The following is a 7,338-nucleotide window of genomic DNA, read 5'->3' as shown; positions in this document are numbered from 1 at the left end:
TCTCTTCTCTATTCTCTCTATTTTCTATGTTTCTTTCCCCTTCTCCATGAGTAGCTAAACCCACTATACTTAGGGTTTAGATGAAGCCGTGGGGAAGGAGAAAGAGAAGTAATTAAAACAAGTGGCTCATATAACAAATTATGTAGGGTTTTGTTTTTGTACAAATCCCAATCATCCATGCCATTGGCTTTCCCCTTTCGTATGGATGATTGATGATTGACAAAGATTAAATTCTATATAATTAATATAAATTAGAGGGTTAATTCGATTAAATACTCATAAATAATGACATCTTTTAGATCTTATTATTTATTGACTGTTTAGTTGGATTTTCAACCTAATTCAAATGATTGTTTTAATTAATCAATTTTATTCAAACCCATGGTGGATTCTAACCCTAAGTACTCTTTTACATTGAATTAAGGTTTTTACACTATTCCAAATTACTTTTGCAATTTTTCAATTTACTTAAGCCCTTAGAATTTAGTTTTCTAATTAAATTAGATAAGTAGTTAATTAAGATCATTAAAACTTGGTACACTTTGCCTAAATTAGGATTTTAAATAAAAAATATCTTAGTTAAATTTGATTCTTAGATTGATTAGAATATACGCTTATATATAGTGTTGGCTCAGAGGTCAAGTCCACGAAAATCCTGAGTCCATTCCAGGCAACATTATATCATAGCTAGTATTCTAATCGGTACAAGAATAGGATTGACAACTAGATTTCTCTTCCCTGAGTTCGACCCGTATTTACACGATCCGTGCACTTGCGGTTATTTAATATTACAAACAAGTTTTTGGCGCCGTTGCCGGGGAAAAGAGTTGCATTAGAATCTTAATTATTCGAAGTGTTAGATTAGTAGTTATTTTTAGTTTAGTTATATTTTTGGTTTCTTAGCTATCCATCTCTCTTACTTGGTTTTCTTGTGTTTATGAGTGCAGGTTGGGTACGGAACTCGGCCAATCGACTAGAAAGAGCAAACCGGTTAGAGACGGCGGAAGACATCGCACCAAATCCAAATCAAGTAGTCATGGCAGAAGAACAAGAGCCACCCAAGAGTTTGCGCGATCGCTTCTATCTGGCCCGAACCGCGCAACCTTTTTGCATTAGATTGCCGGTTGCACAGGGCAATAATTTTGAGCTAAAATCGCAATTTATCTCTTTGCTTCCTCATTTTCATGGCCTCCCTTTGGAGGATTGAAATACTCAAGAGGGGGGGTGAATTGAATTTAACTCAATATTAGGCCTTTTGAAAATTATCTATAAACCCTAATTGGAATTTTTCTTCACTTAATTAAATATTTGATTAGTGCAAATATAATTGAAAGAACAAAGTGAAATGCCAAGCCAAAACAATAATGGAAATGCAAGAGTGAGAAATGACACACCGATATATAGTGGTTCGGCCAATGGCCTACTCCACTCTACTCAAGGTCGCACTTGAGGGATTCCACTATTTGAGACCTCCACGATGCCCGGCTCCGAGGCGGTTACAATTCCAAGGGATATTAAACAAGGATGCCCTTACACCTTTACAAAGACTCTCCTTCTCCGCCGAGTTCTAAGCGGTTGCTCTCTAGGGAATTAAAAACGGAATGCCCTAGCCACCTATACAAGATATGGAAGATTTGATAGCTTGGCTTCTTCTTGAAAGCTTGATGCCCTTTGTAGTTCCTTGATTGCTCTTCAACAAAGATTGCAAGTGATAGCTCTAAATCCAAACTCAATAGGTTCACAAGTGAAAGGCAAGTTTGGGAAAAACCAAAAATCTTAAGCTTGAAAGGGTTGCAAATTTGCTTGAGTGCTTAAGAGGGTTTTTCAAAAATCAAGAGGGAGGAAATAATCCTCTAGATATTGTATAAATAGTCTCTCCTCAAAATATGACCGTTTGGGGGTGTAGATAACAAAAAACAAATTTTAATTCAAAACCCAACGGCTCTTTTTTGAGCTGTCACAAGGTTCTCGGAGTTCCGAGAACCATTCTCGGAGTTCCGAGAATTCTCGGAGTTCCGAGACAACGGCCAGAAGAAATAAAATTTCTACTGGACCATTTCTCGGAGTTCAGAGAAATTTTCTCGGAGTTCCGAGAAAATGTCCAGATGCTACTGGACCTTTTCTCGGAGTTCCGAGGGAACTCTCGGAGTTCCGAGCTCGGAGCTCCGAGAAGCCTAAAAATCCGCAGTTTTTTATTTTTATTGCTTGTTTGATTTTTAGCTTTTGGAACTCAACTCCTATGATTATTTTGGAATGTTTATGAGGGTCCCAACATGTTGGTCCACCACATAACCATTCACTAATGCATTTTAAGTTCTTAAGTGTTCTTTGAAAACCAAGTTGAAAACACTTTGAAAACGTTTTGCCTTGACTTGAAAATCTAAAGAGAAATGATGTACAATGATACCTATGCAATCTTCGATCCCTCTTTAGCTTTGGTCTTCAAATGATCTTCCATCTTTGGATGCTTGCTTGAGTGATGATGTGAGCTACACTTAGCTCCTTTGGCTCTTGTTTGGTACACCTTTAAGCATGACCAAGTTGAGTGTTGGTTTCTTCAATGATCAATCCTATCTTAAACACAACACTTCAAAGCAAATTGATTAGTATTCAAAAACACAATCAATTATGTTTAGAATCATCAAAACAAGATAGGAGAGTAGACCCTTGGGCTTACAAGGATGCTTATTTATTTTTACGTGAGTTTGAAGATTTATGTGCTTTGATTAAATTGCAACAACTTGCCGATGATGCGGTAAAGTTACGGTTTATTACGTTTTCACTCAAGGATGGAGCCAAAAAGTGGCTCTATGGCTTACCAACGAACTCCATCACCACTTGGGAGGAGTTCGCCGTCTCTTTCCTAAAAATTTTTTTTCCATTACATAAAACTAATAAGCTTAGGAACGATATTTTAAAATTCAAACAAAAGCCATTAGAGTCATTTTCTAACTTTATGGAGAGGTTCAAAGACCTACTCCAAGAGTGTCCTCACCATGGAATTGATTTGTGGCACTTATGCCAAATTGTTTATGAGGGCATAGATTACCAAACAAAGCAACTTCTTGAGTCCATGTGTCATAACGGTTTTACATCTTTCACGGATGAGGCCGCGGCATGGAACTTCTTACTTGATTTGGCAGAAAAAACAAGAGAGTGAGAATCCACTCAAGACGGTGAGAGAGCCACTTCAAGTAAGGGATTTCTAATAGAGGGTGTCGTGGCAAAAGAGGCCCATCTTGATAGCCTAATCAAAAGGCTAGAAGCAATAGTTGTCAAATGACCTTCACAAGTCAATCAAATTGCACATAATGTTCCCATGTGTAATTGGTGTCAAGCCACGGACCATGTCATGGAAGAGTTTCCAACTCTTGCTAAATTTGGTAATTCTAATGAGAATGTGAGTGCTCTTTATGCTAATAATCCTTATTCTAGCACTTATAATCCGGGATGGAGAAATCATCCCAACTTTTCATGGAGTCAAAGTGGGCCATCTAATTTCCAAGGCCAAGGCCAATTTGGCCCACCTTCCCTCCCACTTTTGTTCGGCCATCCCCTTCCCCTCCTACTTTTCAAAATCCCATGATTAATAATGTTTCAAATCAGCAACCGCCAGGTTTTCAAAAACAAGGAGAGTCGGCACGCATAGCTTCCTTAGAAAAAAGCATAGAACTTCTCACTAGCACTTTCATGACAAGCCAACACAACATGGAGAAGCAAATCTCCCAACTTGCCATGGCGTTGCATGAGAGGGAAAAGGGAAAGATGCCAAGTCAACCCGTTCCTAATCCAAGGAACGTGAATATGAATGTGAATCAACAGGTACCGCCAAATCAGTTGAATGCCATTCAACCAATTTTGCCGCTGCAAGAGCCCTCCAACGAATGTAATGCCGTATATGCTTTAAGGAGTGGTAGAGATTACCACAAGGAGGAGGTCAGATCTGAACCTTCTAAAAATGCGCAAGATCTTCCAAAGGAGGTAAGTGAAGAACTTTCCTCCACAGGCTCAGAAGAGGAGCCCAAATTGGTAAGTCCATAAGAGGTAATTTCTCCCCATGCACGGGATTTCATTCCTAAAGCTCATTTTCCAAGGAGACTTGCTAATAATAAGAAGGTGGATGCCATGGATAAAATTTTAAATGTGTTTAAACAAGTGCAAATTAACATTCATTTATTAGATGTGATTTCTCAAGTTCTTACTTATGCCAAAGTGTTGAAAGATTTGTGCACACAAAAGCGCACAACTAATGTGCCCAAGAAAGCTTTCTTGGCCGCAAATATAAGTTCCATCTTGTCTCAACAAATGGTGGTTAAGTATAAGGATCCAGGATGTCCTACTATTTCTTGCACTATTGGTAACACAAATATTGAACATGCTCTTTTGGATTTGGGTGCAAGTGTAAATCTTCTGCCTTTTTCTATATTTAAGCAACTAGGATTATGAGACATCAAACCAACCACCATCACTCTTCAATTGGCGGATAGATCAATTAAAACACCCAAAGGAATGGTTGAGGATGGGTTAGTTAAAGTAGGTGATTTTTTATTTCCCGTAGATTTTGTTGTGTTAGATACCGAGCATGTTGCTAATATCAAGGATCAAATTCCTATCATCCTTGGTAGGCCGTTCCTTGCCACTAGCAACGCTCTAATTAATTGTAGAAATGGATTAATGAAATTGTCTTTTGGAAACACATCGGTTGATTTTAATGTCTTTAGATTGGGTAAGCAACCAAATTTTCATGAAGAAATCAATATGTTGCATTCCTTTCCTAACGATATTGTTTCTAATTTTGAAATTGATTTTGATGCAGGATTCCAAGAATGCTTGGACGAACTAGGAAATGATGGAGATGATTTCTTTTCCAAAGCTTTTGCCATCCAAAACGTGGAGCTTGTTGGACCACTCGCAACATCTCTTCCAAAGACATCAATCGAAGAAGCACCATAGTTGGAGTTGAAGCCCTTGCCTTCTCATTGACGTTATGCATTTTTTGGTGATAATTGTACTTTGCTTGTAATAATTGCTGCGGACCTAACCTCCTCTCAAGAGGAGGAACTCATTAAATTGCTAAAAGATAACAAGGAAGCCATAGGTTGGACAATGGCCGACATCAAAGGAATTAGGCCTTCGATTGTGCAACATCACATCCATCTCATTGAGGGTGCCAAACCTTCAAGGGAATATCAAAGAAGGGCTAATCCTATGATGAAGGAAGCCATCCAAAAAGAGATTTTAAAATGGTTAGATAATGGGATCATTTATCCCATCTCGGATAGCCAATGGGTGAGTCACGTCCAAGTAGTGCCTAAGAAGTCGGGAGTCACGGTTATACAATCCGCCACCAATGAGCTTATTCCAACTCGCATTCAAACGGGGTGGCGGGTTTGTATTGACTACCGAAAGCTACTTTGAAGGATCACTTTCCTTTGCATTTTATTGATCAAATGTTAGAAAGGTTAGCGGGTCATGAGTATTATTGCTTTCTTGATGGATATTCCGGTTACAACCAAATTCACATAGCTCCTGAAGATGAAGAGAAAATGACATTCACATGCCCATTTGGAACGTTTGCTTATAGACGCATGCCTTTTGGGTTATGCAATGCACCGGCAACTTTCCAAAGATGCATGATGAGTATCTTTTCTGACATGGTGGAGACCTTCTTAGAGGTTTTTATGGATGATTTTTCTATTCATGGCTCCACCTATGCCGAATGTTTACATCACTTAAAATTGGTCTTAGAAAGGAGTAGAGAAAAGAACCTTGTCCTCAATTGGAAAAAAGTGTCATTTTATGGTAAAAGAGGGCATCGTTCTAGGACATGTGATTTCTAAAGAGGGAATTAAGGTTGATAAAGCCAAGGTGGATCTCATTGTCCATCTTCCACTGCCCAAAAGTGTGAAGGATATTCGATCATTTTTGGGCCATGCGGGCTTTTACCAGCGTTTTATAAAAGATTTTTCTAAAAATGCTAGGCCTCTAACCAACGTGTTAGCAAAAGATAAAAAATTTGAGTTTTCCAAATAATGCTTCGATTCTTTTGAGTGTTTGAAAAATGAGTTAACTACGACTCCCATCATTCAAGCACCCGATTGGACCGAACCGTTTGAAATTATGTGTGATGCTTCCGACTTTGCAATAGGAGCCGTTTTGGGTCAACGACTTAATAAATTACCGCATGTTATCTATTATGCGAGTAGGACTCTCAATGATGCACAACTCAACTACACTACTACGGAAAAAGAATTCTTAGCGGTTGTGTTTGCATTAGAGAAGTTTCGGTCCTACTTGATTGGATCGCATGTGATAATTTATACCGACCATTCGGCAATCAAGTATCTTGTTGGAAAGAAGGATGCTAAAGCTCGCCTCATTCGGTGGGTTTTACTTCTTCAAGAGTTTGATTTGGAGATTAGAGATAAAAAGGGTACGGAAAACTTGGTTACTGATCACTTGTCTAGACTTCCTAATGCCAAGAATGACGAAGGTCCAATTAATGAAAACTTCCCTGATGAGCAATTGTTTGCTATTTCTAGTGAGCCATGGTATGGAGATATTGTGAATTACTTGGTTACAGGTGCTACACCGGATCATTGGTCCAACCAAGACAAATACCGGTTTCACTCACAGGTAAAGTATTTCTTTTGGGATGATCCCTATTTGTTCAAAACTTGTTCGGATCAGATTGTCCGACAATGTGTGCCCGATCATAAGCACTAATCACTTCTATCTTTTTGCCATGATCAAGCCTGTGGTGGCCACTTTAGTGCAAAGAAAACCGCGCACAAAGTTTTACAATATGGTTTCTATTGGCCAAGTATTTTTAGGGATGCTTTTGATTTTTGTAAGGCATGTAGATCTTGTCAGTCGTTAGGAAGAGTTACAAAGCGAAATATGATGCCCCTCAACCCGATCTTAGTGGTAGAAATCTTCGATGTGTAGGGTATTAATTTTATGGGTCCGTTTCCCAACTCTTTTGGAAACTTGTATAGTTTGTTAGGTGTAGATTACGTGTCAAAATAGATTGAAGCCATTGCTTGCAAATCCAATGACCACAAGGTGGTGGTCAAGTTTCTTAAAGAAAATATTTTTTCGTGCTTCGATACACCTCGTGCCATCATTAGTGATAGGGATAAGCACTTTTGTAATAGACCGTTTGAAGCTCTTATGAAGAAATATGGTGTTACTCATAAGTTGGCCACCCCTTATCATCCTCAAACAAGTGGCCAAGTAGAGGTTTCAAATAGGCAAATTAAGCAAATTTTGGAGAAGACAGTGAATCCAAACCGCAAGGATTGGTCCATTAGATTAGTGCATGCCTTGTGGGCTCAT

General features: G+C 38.7%; 1 non-coding gene across 1 annotated transcript; it reads right to left on the bottom strand.

Annotated features, from left to right (window-relative positions):
- Window positions 1-2,896: 2,896 nt before the first annotated feature.
- On the bottom strand, window positions 2,897-3,003 carry LOC143889030 (small nucleolar RNA R71). Its single transcript, XR_013254655.1, has one exon. It is a non-coding gene; the product is annotated as a small nucleolar RNA R71 (small nucleolar RNA).
- Between the last annotated feature and the right edge of the window lie 4,335 nt (window positions 3,004-7,338).

The sequence above is a fragment of the Tasmannia lanceolata genome, unplaced genomic scaffold (genome assembly GCF_043159265.1).
Source record: "Tasmannia lanceolata isolate RefF3 unplaced genomic scaffold, GAP_Taslan_0.1 ptg000012l, whole genome shotgun sequence".
In the NCBI taxonomy this organism is placed as follows: Eukaryota; Viridiplantae; Streptophyta; class Magnoliopsida; order Canellales; family Winteraceae; genus Tasmannia; species Tasmannia lanceolata.
This window is presented reverse-complemented; position numbering and strand designations above follow the sequence as displayed.